Source organism: Lissotriton vulgaris, chromosome 5, assembly GCF_964263255.1.
Source record: "Lissotriton vulgaris chromosome 5, aLisVul1.2, whole genome shotgun sequence".
Lineage (NCBI taxonomy): Eukaryota > Metazoa > Chordata > Amphibia > Caudata > Salamandridae > Lissotriton > Lissotriton vulgaris.
The window spans coordinates 1987044930-1987071965 of record NC_141693.1 but is presented as its reverse complement, the minus strand read 5'-3'; positions in this window follow the sequence as shown (position 1 = coordinate 1987071965).

Here is a 27036-nt window from a genome sequence, read left to right as displayed (position 1 = left end):
TGACAAGACGCAAGGGTCCCTATTTATCAAAGGTACCTACCTCTGCCAACTAGAGACCCCCAAATCTAACAAGTCACAAATAGGTGACTAGTAATTTTACCATTGCGATATTGCATAGCAAAGTAATGACACTTAGGAAAAACTCTCCATATGGTCAAATTGAGAATTGCATTTGTACAGACACGCTTCGCCCAAACTTGGCAATACAGTGCAAAAACATACTATTCCTCAAATACAGGACATGGTTGATTAACTAAATGGGGCCCAGATTTTTCCAAACAAGGGCCATCATCATCAGAGCTCCAGATGAACCTTTATATATTACCATACTTGTGATATAGTGGTCTCTTTTGGCATCTCCTCTGTTGCTGATTACTAAGAATAACACTACTGTGTCATGCAAGGTATTCAAACAACCTGAACTACAGTGATGGAAAACTGTCTTCAGATAGCATGGCATACTTGTCTTCAGTACCTCTTAGGCTAGTAGTCACCACACCCGAGGGAACAAACTGGGCATAAAGGACACCACTGGCTCCTAGACCTCAGATCACATCTGTACTGATGAGAGGGCTGAAGAAAGACTGCCCTACTTCTTCCTGGATGCAGCAAAGAGACACTGCACCAAGACTCCTAGGAAGAGCTTAATGCAACTCTGACAAAGATCTGTCAGTCACTCCAAGTTTTAAATCTAACAATCAACGAAGATAAGTGCCGTTTTGGGAAAAGATTGGCGTCCTTCTGTCTTATCTTCTCGAAACCAGGAAGGTGCCCTGGCCCCAAAAACATGGCTGTGCTGGTCTCTTCGCCTGTGCCTGAGAATTTCTCAGCCTTCAGATCTCTCCTGGGCATTCCAAATCGATGTGACTGTTACATCCACAGGTTTGCCATGGATAGTGTGCCTTGAGGGACCTCATGAAAAAAGATGCCTCTTTCAACTGGACAGAGGATTGTCAGTCTGCATTTGAAGTGATTCACACAAATATCACAACTGAAGAGAATTTGGCCAATTATGATCCTTTCTAACACACTGAAGTCATTGTTGACATGTGCCCAAAGGACCTGGGACCCGGCATGGGGCAAAGAGAACCAGGCCCCAAAGCACCACGCCAAATCTTAGCTTATTCCAGTGACAGTATCCCCCTGCCAGAGCAGGCAAATTCTCAGATGAGAAAGAAAGTCAAACTGTGGTCTGGAAATGTGAGCCTTTTCATATTTTACTGTATGAGAAAGCATTCGCAGTTCTCACCGATCATCAAGGACTTCTTTCGATTTTTTGAACTCTTAAAACTCAAAACCCCCAAGAATGAAGAACCCTGCAAATTTCATGTCCAAATTCCCATTAGCAAATGACAAAGCCAGACCATATTTCGCTGAGGAATACCTAAGATACATATTTAGGCAGACCAAAGTTTGGGCCAGCATCAAGGAAACGCAAATCCAGGCATTGATTAGCGGTCAAACACTAACAGCAGCCTCAGAGCTCATTGACAATCAGCGGAGGAGGAAAATGGAACACTTGTCAAGAGCTCGCCTTTCAATGGGAAGGAACTTTGCAACCCTCCTTGGTTTTGAACACCAAAGGATAAATAATCCCTGCATGGGAACCAGTAGAAATGTTTATCTCAGCAATGAACAAAGCCCTGCAGATTTCAAAGATAATGAAGACCTCCTTTACTGGGACACTGTGCCAAACTCTGCTCAATTATCAGAAAACGCCCGGTTGCAGTTTACCTGCTGAACTGATGTCTATCCAGAAAATACAAACCAAGTTAAGTCATTATCTGGAAGAATTTAACGTGTCTCGTCAAACTCAATAACATGATGCCAAATAGGACAAAAATCTAAAGTATGCCGATAGACATGAACATGCCAAATACTCACACCTATGACATGGTGCTGGTGCTACACCGTAGCAGTTGCAAGGATGACTCAAACTACAATCCACATCCATATGTCATCACTGAAATCAAAGCGACCATGGTCACCGCCTGGAGAAATGGTCACCCCATCATGGGAACGCTTCCTACTTTCAAGCTAGCTCCAATAAACTGCTGTCTTCTGGGGATCAACAAGAGCCAGAGGTTCTCATAGACTTGCATAAGGTGGCCAACATCCAGTGTTTTACTGGTTTGTACTGCAACTGTTGCACCTGTCCCACTGCTACTGCGAGGCACAGGGTGACACTCATTGGCCCGCATTTTCATCTTGCAAGTACAGGCCATGCTTGAGGGAGGAGCAGCAGCACAGGAGTGGTCCTACACAATGCAGCTTCTGGAGCATGTTCAGCTTTGAGATGTAAATCCAGCCACCTGCTGATAAATATCTCAGAATATGTGAATGAACATCATGCTGGGGACCTCTCGTGGGATTATGCTTTTGGTGTTTATTTCTTCCATTAAACCTGTTTCAAAGTAATGACATCTTGTCAGATCAGTGGCCAGGGGCACAGGAAGAGTATGATTTACCCAGGAGCAAACCGCTTGTTAAAATTGTAGAGACTAAACTGCAGCACACTATTACTTGCTATAAGAACTATACATTTACCACAATATAGCATTTTGGTGAATATACCATGAGACTGGGCACTTGTCCCCTTCCCGGTCCATATTTTTACTAACAGCTTTTACATCAATTCTAAATACGCTCAATCCTGCCCAGAAAGAGCAAAAAGTGATTGCCCAAGGGCACACAATTGGGCCGAATGGGAGGCAGGGATAAAAAACCATGGCGGCAGTGATCCTGTCGGGAAGGCCAAAGGCCTGCCCTTCCAAAGGAAATGTCACTGTGTTGTAGGCCCTGACAAGCTTTAGAATCCAGTATTTCCAACCTTGTTTGGCAACGAGGTTAAGCTGAGATTCTACGTCAGATATCCTGACATTACCACTTCCTGTGGCAGTAGGTGGTTACTTGTCAGTGTGCTTGGTAGATATTGCCATTTCAAAGCATAAGACTAGTTCATTCTAGTTGGTTACTAGAGCTGTCTATTATATAAACTTGACACTCAATAATTGCTATAGCAAGCAGTCACACCTTACTCCAGAGGTGATAACAGGATTATGTAAGGAAATACCTTTTTGCATGTGTAGTGAAAGAGGCACTCTTGTGGTTTGGTACCCTATGATGACCTTCGACTACCATCATTTTAATTGACTTTAGTGTGTTATTTTACCCTAGCCTTAATGTAGGACAGTCCTGCATATGCCTGCTTCTCTTCTTTCTTGTAATCTTGCTGTCTTTCAGTTGGAGCCGTCACGGAGTAGAACAGTCTTAACAAGAACAGAAGGTGTGGGATGTGCATTTGAAGGCGTGAGAGGGAGAGAGGTGTGGAATGTACTCTTTGGTCTCAGAGTGCAGTGTTGTGAGCGGTGGTGTACATATGTGCTCGGTGTTGTATATTGAGAGATAAAGTATGTGATGCTATATGACATTGAGAGATAAAGTATGTGATGCTATAAGCAGGTGTGCAGAAATGTGTATTGTGTTGTACATTTATGAGAATTATGAGTTCTTACTATTGGCTTTGACATTGGCTCATGTCATTCTTTTTCCCTGGCTTTACCTTGCTGCAGTTTTTCTGTATGCACAGCAGTGCTTGGAAGTTGTTTGGCCTCATGTTCCTTTTTACAGCTCCATTTTCTGAACTGACTCCATTTTCTGTGCTCACACGTAGCTGCAAAGTGGGGAGGGCATGTTCCTGCTCCTCACTTGTTTTTCGTTCTTCACTGACCAGAGTGAACTTAATATTATCTTATGGAATGTACAACTCTGCCTCGAAGTCAAAATACGGAAGCTTGGCCAGCCTCCGTCTTGGCCTTGATGCAGACTGGTACAGCCAGCTCGGTCTTTTCAAATGAGAAGGGGGAGAGGTTTTCTAGAAGCTTCGCCTCACGTTTAGTAATGGTATATAAGCTGGGCACATTCGAGGGCCTGGCAGAAGTTCACCACAGAATAGATGCATTGCTGTGGAGGTGACGGAACTTGAGTCCTGATTGAACTCCTTCCTGGGCTGTTGACAGGCTACCCCAGCTGAGTTGGCAAGGATGATGCAAATTCAATCGGTGAGGCGTTCCTAACCATTTTTAAAATATATTTTCTACTCTTTGCTACTTGTATATACTGCATTTTATTCTAATTGTACATTTTAGTCACTTGAAATTTGGGAATCTGCAATTACTGATATATTTGGCCTACCGTTCTAAAATTTTGCATTAATAAACTTGTGTGTGTTATTTTAAATGCACCTTGATTTGTTTTCTTGCCTCACCTAAAGGGAGTGCTGTGTCTTTTCCTCGTCTTTAGGGAGTGCTGCTCAAAATGTATTATTTAAAGGTGCAGTGGTATATTTGCCTCCAAAGTGGGAGTGCAGGATTTGGGTGTGGCTTATTGGTGAGAAGTCACATTTATTACAGCATGATCACTCCAAAGTTTTTGGACTGGTGCTGCTGGATTTTCAACTCTGAGGGTGCACTGAGACCTGTTAAGCAGATCTTAGTGCCATTGCTCTGACCCTTAAAAGGTAAATGTATGAATGACTCACCCACAATTGGCATGAGCTAACTTTCTTATAAGTCCCTAGTGTATGGTACCTGGGATATCCCGAGCCATTAAGTTTAAGTGTCTCCTATGGACCGCAGCACTAATTGTACCACTATGAGTGGGACAAAGAAAAGTGTGGCTCCCAACCCGATATTGCTGGCTGACAGAGCAGTTTTAAACTGCTAATCCGACTTTGCCATTTAATGTAATAGCAATGCCCAAGCATTTCCTTGTTAATACATGTCACACCTAAGGAATCCTAAGGCAGGGTGCTGTGTACTAAGAAGTAGGAAATGTGTTTTTACACGCTCTGCCAATAAAAACCCCATATTGCTGTACTTACTGTAGAAAGGTTATTAGCCCAGTTGGTAAGTACAGGGTACACACTGAACACTCAGCAGTGCTAACTTCGGAATTGGACTACCAAATCCGGTACCACAAGGTTTCAAAAGAATTGTTGCATCAAACCCGACTTGAAATGCAAGTCAAATTTAATGTAACTTTTGCCCAAATGGCAACTTTAGTAAGTAGTCACTTTGTTGCACAAAGTTTTCCAGCGACTGTTTATGGATGATGACCACAAGAGTGGCTACTGCCCTCCTCAAAGGAGGTGTGAATGACTCTCAGGAAGGAACACAAAGGGCCCACCGTTGTAAGAGGTGTTAATAATCCTTGCAGGAAGGCCAAACAGGGTGTGAGCCCAAAAAATGAGCTTCAAAGTGAAAACTGCCTTTGAAGGGCAAATGGTAGACACACATGCAAGAGGGTTCTCTTTTGTTCATGTAGACAGACGTCGGGACAGAGAGGGGGAAGCTGTTGGCACCTTATTTTTTCTGTGGGTGTGTAGGCCCCATGTAACCAACCCTCTGGGGTGGGCTAGGAAGCTCACCCACCAGGAGAAGGGTTCTGCCATGTTGGGAGCGGGCAGAATGCAGCATTCTGGGCTAGCTAGATGCCACACTTGTCACTAGGCGACCTGGTAGCCCATTGGCTAGTAGTTGCCACATTACCCGAGGGAGCAAACTGGGCATAAAAGTCACACACCTAGCACCCAACCTCAGATCACATCTGTACTGAAAATGGACCAAAGAAAGACTGCCCTGCTTCTCCCTGGACCCAGCAAAGAGAGGCTGCACCAAGACTAGACTGCACCTGCTGATCCTGGGTAAGAAAAGAGAGGGCGGTGCCTTTGGTGCCCTGCTCAAAGAAATGTCACTCCCTAGCCTCCAACAGAAGAATTAGCTCCAGGAGTCAGTTGACTGACTTCCTGTTACATCTATAGGGCCACAAAATCCGAATAAGCCTGCCTTGGTGAGTTGGTAGCCAAGAACGCCCGTCCACCACTGGTGCAGCCTGGGTGACGGGTTCTGGCCCTCGAAAGTTGCACCAGAGTCTATTGGATCTGGGAGATTAGTCAGACTACAGTTTGTTCGCCCAGCAAGGAAGTTGTCGCCAGTTAAAGGGAACCACTGGTTTCACTGTAACTGGAAACCACTAGACAAGTGGCAACTGATTTTTGCCTGAACTTCAACCAACCTTCAAGGGGTATCAACCCCTGTGGTCAAAGTAGCTCCACTATGTTTGTGGACCGAGTTGTAACCCCAGGAAGACTCCTGGCACAGGATAAGCACCCCTAGCATCCTCAGGATCCGGTATTCCTTGCATTAGGACCACTCCATTAAAGTCTATAGCAGTTTGGAACTGGACTGTAGACTGCTTTTTGCTGTTTTGAATATATTTACCAACAAGACAGTTATCTAAGCATCCTGAAAAGCGCCTGGATACCCTCACGGGTGATTAGCGTGCTGAGGAAATATAATTTTTGATCGAGTAGTGTTCCCCAGCGAGTACCCCACCGTCTCCATGTACTAGCTTGCAGTTCATGTAATTTCCCTCCTGTGCCAGCTATGAAGACGCAAATACATTTGCGTCCATCTTTAACATGTCCTCTTTCAGATCCGCCATGAACGGATTGTATATTCAGTTCCTATGTATGCTGTGCCACCGTCTTTTTGTGGTACACTTTTCACGTTTTTCAGCTCTGGCGAAGTAGGCCCAGATTATGCCATCGAGTTTTTTCGAACCTTTCTCCTGCTTCCTGACTCCGAGGGCCTCAGCCCAGGCTACCTCTGTACCAGTGGCCCCCACCTTACTCCTTGCGCGGCTCCGGCGCATAGCCTAACCTCTGCCTGCCAAGACTGTATTCAACCTTCGAATTATCTACTCCACTCCTCGAAAACACATTCCTGTCTCGTAGCTCAAGTAAACATCCTTCCAGCTGCAGGAGCAGAGGGCCCGGTTTTTCTGTCTCCGTGCAAGTAATTCATAGACTCCGTTGCCATGGTAGGCCCATGCCCCCTCACCCCGCATGCCAACACGTAGACGCATATACATGCAGACAGTATAGAGTAGTCTCCGCCCGAGAGACCTTTTCCCTTCCAGATACTACAGTTCCTTAAACATATGATATCAGATACGATTTGGGATTAGGTTGATCTGACATCCTAGACTTATGTCTACATTTGCACGACTTATGTCTACCCTTGTAGTGCTAAATGTCAAGTCCCCTTCGCCCTCCAGTTACACGTCAGAATCACGTCAAGCTGCTGCGCGCGCATCTCTGCCATATATTTCTGCTGACATCGCAAGATTCTTCTATGGATCCACCTACTTGTGACCTCATGACAAGTGACGTTTCTAGTACACGCCTTCATGCACGCCTATTGTAACGCCTTGTTAATGACGTTTCCATGTTTTATCTCTTCTTTTCCAGCTGTTACGCCTACTACATGCTCATACATTGTAATGCATTGACTATATATATGTACTTCTGTAAACAATATGTTGTCTGTCTGCCCTTCCTGAACCTGTGTGGTGATGGAATGGTTATGCCACCTTGGCTCGAGCCAATAACCCAATTCCTTTTACAGGAATAAAACCCTTTTGAGTTAACCTCAATATCCCGGATTTTGCCTCTTATTTCTCTGAGTTATTCTTATTGATTATTGATTACAAATTAAGTATAGGTAATTGATTTTACCACAGTTCTGGCGCCCGAACAGGGACCCCTCCCCCACCCCACGCGCCGGAGGTGCGTTGCAGGCCTAGCCCCCTGCCACAGCCGGACGGACAACTACGCGTATCCGCAGGATTTCCTGTATCTCCCTCAGGCCAACGGAGGTGACTGAGGCTGCGATCGACACCCAGACGAGGCGGTGAGGAGTGCGGAGGATCCCGACCTGAGCCTAGCTGAGAGAGCAAGATCCGTGGTATACCGAGGCCCACCAGATTCCGAAGTACCTGCGTCGAGTCCGAATCCAGTCCAGAGTTTCCGAGGCCTTCTGTTTCCGTGCTTCCTGGTGAGTACCGTTGCTAGGGACGCATCCTGACGTGCGCATTAGTCTGTGCCGGTCAAGACGGGTTCGGGTACACGAGCCTGGTCTGCACTGTCTAGCAGTGTATCTATACTGTTTAGCAGTATATCTAGTCTGCATCGGTGAAAGGTGTATCTGTGCCGTTTAGCGGTGCATCCTGTTTCACGTGGTTGGTAGGTTTTTAATTGTAATTGATTAATGTGGTTCGTTCTTGAAGTGTTTTAATGTGTCATTCAAATGTCGTGGTGTGAGTGAATGTTCGACCCTCATTATTGTGCTTATACGTGTTTTATGTGTAGTTTGTTCATGTTCATATCTGACGAAAGAATCAAGTAGCCTGATTTCAGAATGCCGTTGTTCTCTAAATTAAGACAAATAAAAACCCGTAAGGGGGTTCTAGAAGAAGCTGTTCCCATACCACCTAGGGATACTCCAGGGTACTTTATGTACCATAAGCACGGCCTAGATGCCGTTTTGTTTCTCGACTTATGGGTGGATTACACTAAAGAACTGTCAGAGAATCAGAGATGGCCCGCTGCTGGGACATGGGATGCGGATTGCATCATGAGAGTAGAAGAAGCATTATGGAAAAAGAAAGCCAGACAGTCACAGAAAGATGCCATCGAGCTATGGCGTAAAGAGTCGCATAGACGTACAGAAAAAGCACACAGACTAGAAGAAAAGAGTAAGGAGGAGCCTGACAAGGCCCAAGAAAACGCATTAGTTGAGGAAGGTATCAGAGTAAAATTAGAACAAGTAGACAGACAGCGAAATACACTTATGAATGGCATGTTCCCCATCTTGTCAAAAGGCCTGCCAAAGGCCTCTCCAGAAGTACCAAAGGACCTCCCACCCCCATTGCTCCCGACTAAAACACACCAGAAGACAGCAAAGGACGTTTTCCTTTCTTCTTATTTAGACGATGTAGCTCCCACATATGTTAATACCGCATTGCCACCAGTACCTGCGCCTAACGGTCAGAATCCTTATGCTCTTCCTCCCCGACAAGCTACTCCTCCCCGGATTCCTCCTCCTGATCTTCCTCCACCTCCTACTTCCCTTGACACGAACCCGACTAACCCTTTCGGAGCCGGCGCCTCAGGAGGCGCGTCCGGAGGGATAGGTTTCCAGACTCCGCCACAACTCCATCGCTTGAGTTTTAGAGAAATAGCGCAACAGCGTACACCTAGAACAGATATTACAATTCTTGGAGATCGCCTTGCAGACTGCAGATATGATCCTGTACCTGGTAGAAAGAGTGACGAGAGAATGTTACTCGCATCAGTACGTTTACGACGAGTCACGAACTTCCTAATGACACTACCTGAAATGACAGATCACTTGGATCGAATATATAAGTTTGTCCAGACGGGAGTAGGGCCTGACAGTATCAAAGAGGCCATGGCCTATCAGAAAGTGGATACTAAAGCCAAGTTATTGCGGTTTCTTATAAACTGCTTCATTAGAGAAGTAGATAGGCCGGGTATGAACCCGGAAGATGTAAAAGCACTCCATAGATGGGGTCAGAATATAGCAGATGGACAGCATGACAAAGAGGCTTGTATAGATAATATGTACCGAAGAATCAGAACTGCAATTAATAAGATGCATGAGAGAAGACAGCCCGTACCGGAAGTTGATTCCGACAAACATGAATCCACAGAGGAGGAGGCGGAGGAGGAAGCCGAGACACCAGAACAAACACAGTTGCCAGCTAGAGAAATGATAGCGTATGTAGGTAAAGGAAGACCATTTAATAATTCGATGCGCCCAGTGCGCCCGGAAAGTAAAAGAATATATCAGGAAGCCATGTGTAATCCTAGAACTCCTGAACACTTATTCCAAGCCACTGACAGAATACTTCAAGAGCGCATGGGGTACCATGTACTCGATTCTATGGATGAACAAGAATTAGCCAGGTCAGCCGTGCAATGGGCTGACAGCTCTGAGAAATATGGTGATGATGCGTTAGCACATACGTTTCTGAACTTGACACCAAGTGAGCAGCGCTTAGCTGGTATGTACATGATACAACATCTGCTCTTATTGTATAAAAGCCAACGTTCTGATCCAGGACCTCTGCCTGACATACTAATAGAACTGGTCACGAACAGATGGAAAGGTCTAAGTACTGATCTAATTAAAGTAATCCTAGAACACCGTCACAAGTATAGTACATTCCTATGTCCGCAGATCAATTCAGCACCCGTTATGGAACGAAAGACCATGTATTATATGGATAGACAGAATCCGTTGCGAGAAGTGCACCCCGTACAGAACGCAGACCACACGCTTAGACGTGTGTTTGTGTATACACCTGTAACTAAAATGGAATTATTGGAGATGAAAAAACTAGTACCCAGTCATGATAAAGATCCTGCAGGTTTTCACCGCGAAATAAAAGACATGTTATTAATGGGCGATTATACTTATCCCGAACTTATGAAAATACTGAAAGTATTACTACCTCCAGGCATATATGAGAAACTCAAAGAAAAAGAGTGGGAGGTGGGAGACGCAAAGATTGATTGGGCTGCATTACAAGATGAAGAGAATACCCGAGTGCCAGGCCTAGGGCTTGGAGATAAAGTTAAAGCGTTACCAGGTTTATTGGTACAAGTGTTGCCACGTTTATTGAGTACGAAAAAGGAAGATTGGGGAGCAATTTCAGCATGCAAACAGAAACCTGATAAAGATACTAGCGATTTTTATACACGATTCGAGAAATGTTTTGGTATAAATAGCGGTCTGAAAGCAAGTAGCGAGTCATATCCACATCTTTTTGTAACGAAATTAGTCGAGAATTCCTTACCCCAGGTTAAGAATAGAGTACTGAAAGTAGAAAGTACTTGGCAAGCTAACACCCCTTCGCAAATGTTACAAATGTTACAGTATCACCAGAATAGACTTAGAGAAGAACAAGAACATGAACAAAGACGTATGAAAGATATGAAAATGAAGATGTTAGTTGCTCAGTCAGTTCCCGCCGATGGTCAGAAAAAGGGTGCGAATCAACCTAGTAATTCGTCAGTTCCTGTAAAGGGTGTATGTAACTATTGCAAACAGCCAGGTCATTATATAAACGATTGTGCAGTTCTGAAACACAATATCGCCACGGGTAAAACTAAAGAGAGACCGCGTCCTCCTAGACAAGATCAGACTTCACAACAAGTACCCCAGAATATACAACATATAGCACCCATGCCAGCATCTACACAGACCGTAGCGATACCTCAGCAACAACCCGTTACTGCAACACAAACCACGACACAGCAAATGTATCAGTATGCACAGAACGATTACCCTGATTACCAGCGATACACATGAAACAGCCTAGAGAGGGAATTCCGCTTGCCTCTTATTGAAGTTCCTGTAGATCAAAATGGTCCCTATGTACATAGTCAAGTATTAGGGAAAGACAGAAAGTTTCTCATTGATACAGGGGCAAGCAGAACAACGATAAGCCACAGTGAAGTACCAGGGGCACCCCTCTCAGGCTCACAGAATGTGTCCCTTGGATTTTCAGGAAAACCCATTATTAATGAAGTATCACAACCTCTCCCTCTTGCAGTAGGTCCTCTGACGCGGACTACAGATTTATTGCTCACGAAATCATGTCCAGAAAACCTGTTAGGTATAAAGACATTGAAGGCTCTAGGAGCTATTATATGCTGTTCTCCTGAGGGAGTACGATTGTTTTTGCGAGATTTCAAAGGCCATTATGTATTGAGAGATATGGATCCCCGACTACAGAACGTCCCTGCACACTTGTGGGCTCAGGGCCCCACTGATGTAGGTTGCATGCACATTACCCCATATCGAGTCACACTCAAGGCAGGAGTGGTATTACCACGAATTCGACAATACAAGTTACCCCCAGATGCTGTAGTGGCTTTACTGAGAATAATTGACGAGCTAATTGCACAAGGAGTGGTTGTGGAAACCGACTCTAATGTGTGTAATTCTCCTATCATTCCTGTTCTTAAACGTACTGACCCAAATGCTCCACCTGTTTATCGATTGGTTATTGATCTGCGCGAATTGAATAAATGTATTGTGCCACAGTACCCTGTGGTCCCAGATATCTCTTCGTTACTGACAGCCATTGATTCCGAAGCAGCGTTCTTTACTGTAATTGATCTCAAGAATGCTTTCTTCAGTGTCCCTATTGATCCGGAAAGCCAATATTTGTTCGGATTCAGTTTAAATGGACGATCTTTCAAATTTGCCCGTGCACCTCAAGGATTCACAGAAAGCCCCAGCATCTATAGTCAAGCATTGAAAAAACAACTAGACAGTATCCACATGCCAGTTCACACTGCCCTGCTTCAGTATGTCGATGATCTGCTGATCACCGCGCGAAGCGAACCCGAATGTGAGAATGCATCCCTGATCGTTTTGAACTTCCTGGCCGACAAGGGACACAAAGTGTCTCCTTCGAAGCTACAATTCTGTGTTCAGCAAGTTGTGTACCTGGGGCACTTGCTGTCCAAAGTGGGGAGACAGCTCACACCTGATCGCATTCAGTTAATCGCAAACATGTCACCACCCAGAACACAAAAGGAGGTGCGGGCCTTTATAGGCCTCACCTCATACTGTAGACAATGGATTCCCCAATACGCATTTCTAGCAAAGCCACTCATTCAGTTAACGACACAGGAGGCAGCGACTTCGACTGTCCTCCCTTGGACTCAGGAACATACACAAGCTTTTGAAGACTTAAAGAAAGCCTTATGTCAAGCACCTGTTTTAGCAACACCATGTTACAGTAAGCCTTTTACACTTTTTGTCACAGAACGTGAAGGTACTGCTCTGTCAGTCCTCACTCAGGAACAAGCAGGTTCACACAAGCCTTGTGCTTATTTTTCTAGTACATTAGACCCAGTAGCACAAGCCCTTCCAGCATGTTTGAAATCAGTTGCAGCCACAGCTTTAGCGATCAGACAGAGTGATTCTATTGTGTTAGGACATCCATTGACAGTACAGGTTCCACATTCTGTAGAAGTTCTTTTAAATCGAACTCAGACCCAACACCTGACTATAGCAAGATTGACAGGTTACGAACTGACATTGTTTCAACCACACATCGAAATCAGACGCTGCAGCACGTTAAATCCAGCCACGTTATTGCCAATAAATGGAGTAGATCCATTAGCACATGATTGCATTGAAGTTATCACTATTACAACAAAGCCCAGACAAGACTTGACAGATGTTCCTTTGCCAGATCCAGACCTGACACTTTATGTGGATGGTTCATGTATGAGAACAAAGACAGGTGAATTAGTGGCAGCCTATGCGGTCACGACAGACACGGAAGTCATTGAAACCAATTGGATTGACACCTTGTCAGCCCAAGCAGCAGAGCTTATTGCTCTGACACAAGCATGTATTCAAGCCAGAAATAAGAGAGTCAACATATATACTGATTCACGTTATGCATTCGGAGTCGTTCACGACTTTGGAGTCCTCTGGCGAGAGAGGGGTTACTTAACTTCTCACGGTGCCAACATCCAACATGGTCCCCTCATTCAAGCTCTGTTAGATGCAATACATCTACCTACTGCAATCTCTATCATGAAATGCAAGGCACATACCAAGGTTACTGATGTCATTTCCCAGGGTAACGACCTGGCAGACCGAACAGCAAAGCAAACTGCTCAGAACCGAACTCATGTAACTGACCAGATACAGATAGTGGTACCATCACACTGCATGACCGTTAGGGATCCCGCACATGATGTGATCGACATACAGTCACATGCAACACCAGATGAAATTAAGGAATGGACGAAACTAGGAGGGGTCCAAACAGACCAGGGATGGATGACGAAGGGAAAATCTACATGGTTTCTCCCCGATTCTATGGTACAGGTCATCATTAACACAATACATAGTCCCGCACACCTTGGAGAGAAGGCAATGCTAGACAGTATTCAACACATATGGTCCAATAAAAACTTACGGGCAGCAGCCAAACAGAAAGTGCGTACTTGCATGATTTGTGGTCAGTTCAATCCAGGTAAAAGCATCCCCGTAGAGCAAGGTGGATTTCAGCCTCCCGACCACCCTTTTGAAGTCCTCCAGATGGATTATATCCAGATGGAACGTTGTCGAGGATTCAAGTATGTCCTCGTAGTTGTGTGTGCTCTTTCCCGATGGATAGAGGCATACCCAGTTCCCGATTACACTGCTCCGACCACTGCCAAGCAACTGGTTCGTGAATACTTCCCACGGTATGGTTTGCCCCGCATCGTGTACTCAGATAATGGCCAGCCATTCTCATCCAAGCTAATGGAACACATTACACTCCTGTTAGGTTACCAGTGGAAGTTCCACTGTGTTCGGCATCCCGAGGCAGCAGGTCTCGTGGAGCGCCATAATCAGACACTGAAAATCCGACTTTCCAAGATTTGTAGAGACAAAGGTATAGACTGGATAGTTGCCTTGCCGGTCGCCCTCTTCTATATGAGGATGGTGGTCCATTCCCGTTCTGGGCTATCCCCGTATGAAGTGGTTTTTGGTAGGCCACCGAATATGTGGGGGACGCCTATTCCACGTAAAATAACTGATGTTGATTGTCTTATGCTGACAGACTACCTTGCCTCCTTGATGTCTGCACTACAATCTTGTCGTTCACAGGTAGCTGCAGCCTTTCCCGACAACACCGAGACGAAGCCCCATGAGGTGGTTCCTGGTGACTACGTTTTCGTCAGGAATTTTGATCGGAAGAGCCCATTGGAGCCCCGCTGGCAATCCCCGAAGTTGGTTCTGCTCACGACGAGGACAGCTGTTAAGATAGAGGGCAGGAAGGGATGGCTGCATTCCAGTCATATTAAAAAATTCTTCGGACTTCCTTCGGACTTGGACTCTAAGCCCTGCCCTCCTCCACAAACTGACACGAAACTCCCTTTGGTTGAGAAAACTGCTTCAGAAAATTACAGACTAAAATTACGATCTAGCAAGTCAGACAGTTTAATTGTTTAAGTCCTCCCCTAGGTGAATCGGTTAAATTAGTTTCTGACATGTATCCCCTAGATCGAGATAGAGAGAGAGATAGACAAAGACAACATAAAAAGAACGCATATTGCAAATCACTGCGTAGTCGCTGTATAGTGACACTACTTGTTATGTTTTTTCTATGTTTGCTGGTTATTACTGCTAGTATTTTGTTACACATATACTACCCTATATTCAAGCGTGCACATTCTGCTTATAATGCTACTGCTGAACATTCTTTTAGTGAATTACCGCCTCATGAGTTATCATACAGACTTGCGCTGCGCAATAACACTTTTATTAGTATGTTACACCACTCCCATCAGTCTACCAATGCTACTAATTGTTGGATATGTGGTCGACTCCCTCCTTATCAAGAAAACAAGGGTGTTTTGCCCCTTTTCCCGTACCCGTTCACTCACAATGGCACGTGTGGTGCATGGTTTAAAATGCTCAATTCCCTAGTTTCTACTGCTGCTATTTATGAAGGTAACTGGGTTTGGGGAAACCTGAATTTAGTCTTGCTTAAAGTATGTTACCCTGACAAGGAGGGACTTCCCGTAGATACTGGAACTGATCTAGAAAATGAAGTATATGGATTAGGTAATTACACAGTCACATTCATGATATTATCTGTCGAATCCGAAGCTGCTCCTGTCCTACCTGCTATGGCAGTATTACCAGTTACTGGTGAGCTATGTGTTCGCAAGAATGGTTCTGTACACGTAGGTCATAGTAAATGTACTACTGTAGTCGATTTCACTGATCATGGTAGATCCACGTTTAGGGCTTTACGTCATTCCTATTTTGTTTGTGGTCATACTGCATATGTCCGTTTGCCTCTAGATTGGGATGGTACCTGTTACATTGCATTCCTTCTGCCGCCTGTTTTCCTAGCCCCTCCTGACTATCATAGAAACACTAACCTGATTAAGCATCGATATCAACGAGATCTCCCACTTGTCGATTATACTGAAACTACATGGGAACAATATACAGATTTCAATAAAGGTTTCTTCCCCTACCTAGGTACTGTTTCAAATAGTAAACTAATCCGTAGATTAACCAGAACCCTCGAAGCAGTGGTGCTTGAGACTACTTCAGCCCTAGGTAACTTAACGGAGGAGCAGTCCGCTATGCGGGTTGTTGTTCTTCAAAATCGTCTCGTTATTGACGTCATCTTGGCAGATAGGGGTGGAGCTTGTAAGGTCATCGGGTCAAGCTGCTGTGTTTTCATCCCAAATAACGCGCCAACCGTGTACAAAGCTATTACTCGTCTCCATAAAATTGCAAGTCTAATACATCAGACTCCAGGCACCTGGACTTGGTCCGGTTGGTTCTGGACAACGCTATCGGCCTGGGGGTGGAAGATCCTATCCCTCCTAGGTATTGGCTTTCTCGTAGTACTCAGTTGTTGCCTGTGTCTCCAATGTGGACCGGCAATTTGCGGCCTGTGTGCCACTTCATGCGTACCACATCCAAGTTCCCATTCAAAACGCGAAAAGCAAGAAGAGCAATTGATGTTAAGTGAACAGATTGATCAATTGATGAGAATCGATGTATCATGAAGGGTCCGTGGGGAACAAGGAGGGAATGAGGAAATATAATTTTTGATCGAGTAGTGTTCCCCAGCGAGTACCCCACCGTCTCCATGTACTAGCTTGCAGTGCATGTAATTTCCCTCCTGTGCCAGCTATGAAGACGCAAATACATTTGCGTCCATCTTTAACATGTCCTCTTTCAGATCCGCCATGAACGGATTGTATATTCAGTTCCTATGTATGCTGTGCCACCGTCTTTTTGTGGTACACTTTTCACGTTTTTCAGCTCTGGCGAAGTAGGCCCAGATTATGCCATCGAGTTTTTTCGAACCTTTCTCCTGCTTCCTGACTCCGAGGGCCTCAGCCCAGGCTACCTCTGTACCAGTGGCCCCCACCTTACTCCTTGCGCGGCTCCGGCGCATAGCCTAACCTCTGCCTGCCAAGACTGTATTCAACCTTCGAATTATCTACTCCACTCCTCGAAAACACATTCCTGTCTCGTAGCTCAAGTAAACATCCTTCCAGCTGCAGGAGCAGAGGGCCCGGTTTTTCTGTCTCCGTGCAAGTAATTCATAGACTCCGTTGCCATGGTAGGCCCATGCCCCCTCACCCCGCATGCCAACACGTAGACGCATATACATGCAGACAGTATAGAGTAGTCTCCGCCCGAGAGACCTTTTCCCTTCCAGATACTACAGTTCCTTAAACATATGATATCAGATACGATTTGGGATTAGGTTGATCTGACATCCTAGACTTATGTCTACATTTGCACGACTTATGTATACCCTTGTAGTGCTAAATGTCAAGTCCCCTTCGCCCTCCAGTTACACGTCAGAATCACGTCAAGCTGCTGCGCGCGCATCTCTGCCATATATTTCTGCTGACATCGCAAGATTCTTCTATGGATCCACCTACTTGTGACCTCATGACAAGTGACGTTTCTAGTACACGCCTTCATGCACGCCTATTGTAACGCCTTGTTAATGACGTTTCCATGTTTTATCTCTTCTTTTCCAGCTGTTACGCCTACTACATGCTCATACATTGTAATGCATTGACTATATATATGTACTTCTGTAAACAATATGTTGTCTGTCTGCCCTTCCTGAACCTGTGTGGTGATGGAATGGTTATGCCACCTTGGCTCGAGCCAATAACCCAATTCCTTTTACAGGAATAAAACCCTTTTGAGTTAACCTCAATATCCCGGATTTTGCCTCTTATTTCTCTGAGTTATTCTTATTGATTATTGATTACAAATTAAGTATAGGTAATTGATTTTACCACAGTGCTATACAAATATACATAACTGCTTTGACTGCGAGGTAAATGTTCAACTAAGCCTCTTCGCCCCCTGTGACTCACTCCTTTCCAGAGTTTGTCTAAAGCGGATCAGAATAGTAAATTACAACTTAATAAAAGTTTTTCAAAGTTGTCAAAGATGACCATGAGCGCGGTCTATTACAGTGATTTATTATGCTGAATGAAAAAGAAGTAATTTATTGTTTTTATGAAAATTCATGTCTCTGGAATCCTCAGGTAGATTTTTGTCATTAAGGTATCTATTTGAAGATACAAATATAACCTATTCTTATATATTGGTGTTGGATTTTTTTTGAGTCTTGTTTGTTTCTTATTCAAGTGTTTTGGTATTCCTTAAAGATTTACATTTATTCTTTTGATCCAGCCTGACTGCGCAGAGCCACGGCTGCCCAGGGTTGTGCTAAGGTTTTTCATCAAATCTGTCTGGACTAGTATGTCGTGTCGTCTGCCTGACCATGTCTGCGTACAGGGCAGGCGGAAACGGATAGGTCGGGACAAAGGGGACTGGAAGTTAGTTCAGGGTAGAGGGAGAAGAATAAAGACGTGTGAAACCCCAGCTCTGGGTACGAGAGTCATTGGGGGGGCCTGAAATAGAACACTGGCGACGAGGGTGGGATCTACTGATCCACCACTTTGCCCCCTCACTGCAACTGCAGCGTGTGTCTGCCTATGCCAAGGACCCGGCCCGAGAAGCGCGAAAAGGCGTAAAAAAGACGCGATCGCGCCAAAAATGGCGAGCCACAGGGGTGCCAGCAGCAACGATCAGCGTTATAAAAAACAAAGGTGCTTAGCTTATTCAAAATAAATACAGTACAGTATAGGAACACAATGGAATACTATACGATTGAGGTTTCCAGACCCAGCCGGGAAAGGAATTTATTTTCAAGACACAATGTCCAATATACAATGCATGATAAAATAGCATGACACAAGCCTGTGCCGTACCAAGGAAAGAAAGGAAGAATAGGAGTAGAGTGAAAGGGGTGTTTTTTTCAGGCAAAGGAAGAGAGCAAAAGCAGCAACGATCAGCAGCGCGCAAAAGGGTGAGTCTGAACAGCGACTACCCTTGCTAAAATAACTGCCAGAAGTGAGAGCAGTCTGTGGGCAAAAGAAGACCTGTGTCCCCATCGGCGGCCATTTCGAAGTCAGACACTGGGCATAGGGTTACATTGGCTCCTGCTACGGCGGCCATCTTGAGGTCAGGCAAGTGCAAAGAACCTCAAAGAACCCTGAAATTCATAAGAATAAGGCGTTACAAGGTCAAGTGAACCCACATAGGCACTCAAGATGCCTGGTGAACCTGATACTTTGAGCCCAGAGGCCACAGGGTCCACCCCGCAAGTCCCGCAACCGCACCCGATGATGATGGGAGTGTCATACCTACGCCCGCCAGAGCCCCTAGTACTGACGTCGGGAAACAGCATGGGGCCGAAATGGAATAGCTGGGCAGAAGACTTTGAGGACTTTATGACAGGGTCCCAAGTGCAAGACTCCAAGCAGAGGCTCATAGCATTGTGAAACCTGATAGGAAAGGACATTGCACAGATTATCAAAGAACTACCCGCCGCCACTGCCATTTCATATGAGGATGTGAAAGGAGCCCTGGATCGGAAGTTCCTACATAAATGAAACCTAGACTACAAGCGGTACACATTCAACCTTGCCTCCCAAGAAAAGGACGAACCAATGTGCGACTTCATCGCTTGCATTCGGCGCCTAGCACTGTATTACGAGTTCGACACGTTCAACTCGGAAGACGCCCTACGACTGCGTATTATCGAGGGCTGCCAATCGGAATCACTGCGCCGCAGACTGCTGAAGAAACATAACACACTTGAAGAGATCGAAGAACTCACGCGTATCAACGATCAGGCCGAAGACCACGCTAAGAGAATGGAAGCCAGCAAGTCTGAGAAAAAAGAGCAAGCCTTTCGGATGAAATCACACGTGGACTCAAAACGCTATTCAGACCACCGCAAGTCGGAAAGACCGACACAGAAGACCCGAGCGACCTCATCACGCCATGGAGCCCGAAGCTATCGCACAAATAGGCCCGGCTCAAAATGCTACAGATGCGGTCAAGACTACCCACACTCGGGACAATGCCCTGCCTTAGGACAACGATGCCATCGATGTGGGAGAGAACATCACTTCGAAGCAACCTGCCAAACTCGCCGGTCGGAAACAAGGACAGCCAAGTCAAGTTCAGAAACCCGCCACTACGCCAGAGCAGTAAGAGGGAGGGAAAGTTGCTCCTCTAGCTCGTCGAGGTCAAGCACTCACTCAACTGTTTCACGTAAATCTCGGAGGTCAACGTCTCGGGAATCGTCCTCTCCCACGCCTGTGTCACAAGACAGTGACGAATATGTCTGCATGGTGTCGGATCCCGACAGACTGAAAAAATATCCACGGCTGAACATTCTAATAGGAAGTCACCCGGCCAAATTTATCCTAGAATCAGGAGCATCTTTAAACTACTTCTGTGCCATGGAATATAACAGCATGAAGCCCCAGCCAAAATTAGAACCAGCAGCTGTTCGAGTCTACACCTGGATGTCCAGGAAACCTCTACCCTGCCTAGGACAGTTCCACACGACTCTAACTAAACCAACAGATCCAAGCACATATCCATGTGATTGAAGGTCCCGATGCAGCGGATTGCCTCCTCAGTTTGCCGACAGCGGAGCGCCTCAAACTTGTCGAGCTGTTGTACAACGTAGATGATTCCCCGGATATTGTCAACAAATTACCAAACCTATTCAAGGGCCTCGGAAGCTCAACCAATTCAAGGTCAAACTACACCTTAATGAGCGGGTGTCCCTGATAGCGCAACACCACAGAAAGGTACCATTTATTCTACAACAGGCAGTGGATGACGAACTCCAAGACCTACTGCGGACGGACATGATTGAAAGATCCACAGGGCCCACTCCATGGGTGTCTCCGGTGGTAGTCATACCTAAAAAAGGTCAAGATAACAAAGTACTCCTCTGCATTGACATGCGCTCCCCGAACACAGCCATCGAGAGGGAGAGACATCCTGGACCTCATATCAGTGATATGATTCCTCGTTTCAATGGAGCAACCGTGTTCTCAAAGCTGGACCTCAACAAGGGATACCACCAATTGGAACTACAAGAACAATCCCGTTATATCACCACTTTCACCACCCATCAAGGACTATTCCGATATAAACGCCTCAACTTCGGAATATCCTCCGCAGCAGAGATCTTTCAAGAGGCCATCCGGAGGGTCATTCAGGGCATCCCAAATGCTTTTAACTACAGCGACGACATCCTAGTGTTTTGGGGAGAACCAAGTGGAGCACGACAAATCCTTGGACCGAGTGTGCCACGCCCTGCTTAATGCCAACCTCACACTCAATCCGGACAAGTGTGAATTCCACAAGTCCATGCTCAAATTCTACAGACACATTTTCTCCAAAGATGGCATGAAACCAGATCCTGAAAAAGTGTCTGCCCTTGCAGACACTCCACAACCACAGGACGTCAGTGACCTCCGCTCCTTCCTGGGAATAGCAAGCTACTGTGCCCGCTACATTAAAGACTATGCCACCATCAGCTACCCACTCCTGGAACTCACTCGCCAAGGCCAACAATTTCTGTGGTCATCCGCATGCGAACACGCATTCAATACAATCAAGGAAGCTGTGAGCACCGCCCTCAATCTTGCCTATTTTGACACCAAACGGAAAACCGAAATTACAGTGGACGCCAGTCGCTGGCTCAGTACGACAGCGACGCAGACCAACGTCACGTGGTCGCTTACACCAGCCGTATCTTACGGATACAGAGAAGGCGTACTCTCAGCCAGAGAAAGAAAGTCTTGCGGTTGTCTGGGCCTGTGAACATTTTCACCTGTTTGTATACAGGAAGCACTTCACACTCATCACGGACCACCAAGCGCTCATCACCATCTTTGGCAACCCACGAGCAAACGAGCAAAGATGCCTCCACAAATAGAGAGATGGGGACTCCGATTACAAGACTATATTTACACCATTGTTCATAAGCCTGGGAAAGCAGAAAACCCAGCAGACTACATGTCAAGGCATCCGCAATCCCACACGCGTGAACGAGGCTCGGTGGCGGAGGAATACCTTAGAAGCCATTCAAGCAGCCTCGGCCCAAGATCCTACTGTTCAGGCCATCATAAGTCAAATACGCGCCAACTCCTGGAGACACCTTGACACCAGCCACCATGACGCATCTGCGAATGCTCAAGAACTGTTGGCATTTAAGCATGTTCAGGCAGAACTATCAATCAGCACGGATGGTCTACTGTTAAGGGGAGGGAGGATAGTCATTCCTCAATGGCTTCGCCAAGGGATCATCAATCTCCCTCATGAAGGGCACAGAGGAGTTGTAGCCACCAAGAAAGCACTCCGAGAACTTGTATGGCTCCGGTCCCTCAATCACATGGTGCAAGCCACACTCAAAGACTGTGCCTCATGTCAGCTCGTTGGCCGAGAGGAACCACCGCCCCCCTTGCAGATGTCTGAACTACCCGACGGGGTATGGCAACAAGTGGCTATTGATTTCTTCGGGCCATTAAAATCAGGCAAGTATATTCTCGTCATCATGGACGAATACTCCCGCTTCCCTATAGCGCAGCAAGTGTCCTCCATGAAGGCGTCGGCTGTTATTCCCGTCATTGATGAGGCATTCACGGCATGGGGAATACCTGTAGGAGTAAAGACTGACAACGGACCACCATTCAATAGCCACAAGTTTACTGAATTTGCGAAACACCTCAACTTTAACCATTGGAAAATCACTCCCCTATGGCCCCAAGCCAACGGCATGCTTGAACGATTCATGGGAACTCTTAAGAAGACAGTTCAGCAAGCGGAACTTGCTCACCGTGACATTCAGCAAGCACTAAATGAAGTGCTGCGGGCGTACAGGACCACTCCACACAGCACCACGAATCAATGCCCTGCCACCCTGATGCTAGGGCGAATTCCCTGCACGAAACTGCCGACATCAAACACCGTCACGCAACCTCGACTCATGACCACCGATCATGACACCCTGGTAAAACTAGACCATGCGAAGAAAGCTAAGATGAAAGATTATGCCGATCGGCGCAGGCATGCGCGACAGAGAGACATTCATATAGGAGACTGGGTGCTGGTGAAGCAAGATCGCAAGACCAAAGCAGACAGCCGATACCTCGCCCACCCAATGCGAGTCTCTAGTCAAAAGGGGACTATTATAACCACCAAATCAGAAGGAAGAATGATAACTCGGAACATATCCCATTTCAAGAGATATCACGCATCGGCCCATGTTCGTTCTCAAGACAGTGAGTCCAGCACGGATTCGTGGGAGCCACAGAGAAAACAGCAACGGAGCATGTCCTAAGCCAGTGAGGCTAGAGGACGCACGAGACAGGGCTACTCCTGATCAAGCTGTCGCCCAGGAAGAATGATCAAACGACCCACTCGGCTCATCGAAGAACTCTGAGAGATAGTAAGCATTATTGTATAAAGGGGAGAGGTGTTGTGTCGTCTGCCTGACCCTGTCTGCGTACAGGGCAGGCGGAAAAGAATAGGGAGCGGAAGTTAGTTCGGGTAGAAGGAGAAGAATAAAGACGTGTGAAACCCCAGCTCCGGGTACGAGTGTCCTTGGGGGGGCCTGAAATAGAACACAGAACAGGTAGTGAGTTTATTACACAATGAGGTCTCACTGCCACACCATATAATAAATTGGTTTCTTCACAAATTAGAACTCAAACAAAGGATGAATAAAGATCACACCTAATATGGTCAATATCCGGCCAGATGATGTAATTTTAGATGGCCTGATCTGGGGTAGATTTAGAATGAAACCACACAATGTTATAATAGTATTATTTTCAATACCAGGTATCTTCCGTGGTCCGCTCTTGTTGGGCTTTGCTTCATGCCCTGAAATTGTTCCTCTTTTCTTCTTCCATTGGATTCTCGGAAAACAGAGGTGCATGTGCTCATTACTTATAGATTGGCTTATGTCAATGTCTTTTATCTAGGTCTTCTCTGCTGCTTAATCAAGCAGTGGCAAGTTGTTCAGAACGCTGTGGCACATCGATTTCTGAAAAGTCCCCTTTGCGGCTCTGTTATGCTTTATCTCAGGACCTCAAATTGGCTGCCTATTAAGAAGAGGATTCTCTTCAGGGGCATGGTTTTAGCTCACAGGCTGTTTCACTCATCTGGTCTTCAATATCTTTTAGGCTTCTGCACTACCTTCCATTCAGAGCACTTCGTTCACTGAAAGCTCCCGCTGGCTGAGGTTCCTAACTTTAGGAGCATTAGGATGGGTGGCTTCTCATTTTCTAGACTGGTCGCGCGAGCCTGGAACCAGATTACAGCACTATTAATTCAGAATTGCAATTCTGGAACTTGCTGAAAACGTGGCTGTTTGCGTCAGCTTGATTTGGCTTGTGGCTTCAAGTTTCGTGTTTCCGTTCAGCAACGGGACGCTCCTAGGAGTAGATGGATGCTCAATGAATCACTTCATTCATTCAATGCGCTACATGATTCATAGTCTGCCAACTCCCCAACAAATGGCTTTGGATGTTTCTGTGTATGGAAAGTGCCTTGGCAGGTGTAATGTGTCTGTGCACAGTGTCCTGCAAAGTGATAATGGGATGTTGGCTACACTAGATCTGGAACTTAAAGACTTCTCAAGACAATCTTATCCGGCTGATTAGCATCATGAACAAGTTATCCGTGGACTCCAGATCGCATGAACAGAATACACATGCTCTTAGGGCTTTTTCCCCAAATTAATTCAGAAGCACTCCTGCCTAGGGTTACCACCTGACCGCTTTTCTACCAGTGCCACTGGTATTTTAATGTCCCAGCTGATACAAAAATAGGCAAAATTACATAACACCTGTATCTTTAGTCCTTATCTGTACTTCACACTACAAATATAAATAGAAAGCACGTTTAAATTTGTTGGAGAGCTGTGTTAACAATCCCTGACTAATAACGTAAACAAAGAAAAGTGACGTTACAATCAATTTTGTTTAAAGTCCCATTTAGTATCACGTCCCAACCTTTGAGAGTCCTAAAATAATAAGAAATGACAAGTATTGTTCTCTTGGAAAGGTGGTACCCCTACTTTAGGAGGTCAATAAATGACACCATCCCCACCATCTACTCAAAATCCAGCCAGTACAACTGCCAAAGAAAATGAAAGACGAGGGTGCAAACACAACGCAGTTATTATAAGCTCATACCATGGGTAAGATTCTATGCCATGCGAAGTTTTTGAAAAATGCACCCATGGACAATTCCTTTGCTGCCATTGTTTAATGATGCACTTAAGAATATTGGAAGAGCATTTGGGCTTTACTGGGGATCTCAGACCAACCGCTGGAATGAGAAATGTCCTAGCTCCTGTAAAGGAAAGTTTCAATTCTATTAAGGACATGGAGACGAGGATTATGCATAACTTTCTTCACTTTTTATTATTCAACAGTTTCAAAGTAAACATAAAAACATCCAACACTACAACTCGCATGAGTCCAAAGGATAGTGTCCATGGCAACCATTAACCAATAGTACCCAGTCCGTAACTGACATATAAGCCTTTGCTGCAAGCAGTCCTTCCTCTTCCTTACTGATAGGAAGTTAAGTTTAAGCAGCATCAATCCGTCTAGGAGTAGGAGCCTAAGAATGAAACATAACCATTAAGTATATGCTATTGTATTAAGAACTCATCGAACACAATACATTAATCAGTATCATTACACGATCAGTGATCCAAAATAACGTCTTTGAACCCCCAGATAGGGAAAATACAGAGTAAGATCTTGGTCTACCATCAAGCCTCCAGTAACTTACTAAGAAGCCTATATCTTATGCAGCAGTTCACTGGGAATGATAACACTTAGTAAAGCTTAATAACCAATCATCTTATAATAACATCTTGCGTAAGATAACATCATGAGGTATGTGATACCTCCTATTAATCTCAAGTATTATGGTTTAAACTGTTGTACACAGGATATAATATACACCCTGTAATCCATTAATCTGGAAGGGTAGGAATATAATGATATGGCGTGGATGGGATAATCGTTGCCTCTGCATCCTTAATAGAATTGAAACTTTCCTTTACGAGAGCTAGGAAATTTCTCATTCTAATTAACCGGAGGCAAGGATTATGCACTTTTAAAGTTTACTTACCACCAGGGATATTGCATAATTTACAGGTTTAAAATAAAACCTCTTGAAGGTGCACTCTGAGGACTATTCTGTTGCACAAATAATGTCCTTCCAGTCTGCCGCCACCCAGAACGGCCGTGGATGCCATAGCCCCCACTAGCCGAGTGGGCCCCAAAGAAGTGGGTATCAATCCCACACCCTGACTTGAGCTATCTTACCCACCTGACAATGGAGGGAGAAGCAACAGCCTTGAACAGTTTCTTAATTGCAATGAATAGCTGTTTCTCACCCAGAGGTCTTACCTCCGCTGTCATTTCCTTGTAAGCCTTAAGGCATCTTACTACACAGAGTTTAGGAGAACCTTCAAAAGGCGGGTATGTTACTGACCTGGTATTAATTTTGGTCCTTCGCAAAATCAGAAATGTAACCCCCTCCGAATTACGACCTGTGCTGTGGTACCCAATGCCCTGATATCAGAGACAATTGTTGATGGGGGATGCCCCGCTTAAATCGCTGATCTGAATGAGTTCACTGTGCAATAAGCCATCCCTGAGGTCTCCATCAGGATGTTCAGGGCATTTGTAACCTGTGCCCCACGGGATCCAGGTGTCTCTCCATACACCAACAAACCCATCTCCTCCAAGCAGGTCTGTATCCCTTGGCCATTTCTGGGGCCCATGCCTGCTGGATAAGTCTTTCAGCCTCTTCTGAAAGTCTGACGTCTTGGCACAATCCCCTGAAATCCTCCATGCCATGAGATGAGGTTACCTTGTAGTACCTTAGGATGTGGACGGCCGGTGGGGTCCTGTAGTATCTCGGAGAAAAAACGGCAGTGGTATCGGTTCCCTCCATGAAAGTTCCAGAGTAGCAGAGAATAAAGCCTGAAATTTCCAGATTGGAGTCACCAGCACCAATGAAGCTCTCTGATGCTTGACTTGAGCTGCCACTCTCAGGATCAAGAGAAACGGTGTGAAAGCATATGCTTGACCTGTTGTCCAATCCTGTAGTAAGGCCTCTACTGCCAATGCACCCTGATCTGGTCTCCAGCTGACATATCGAAGAATCTGGGCATTGAGCC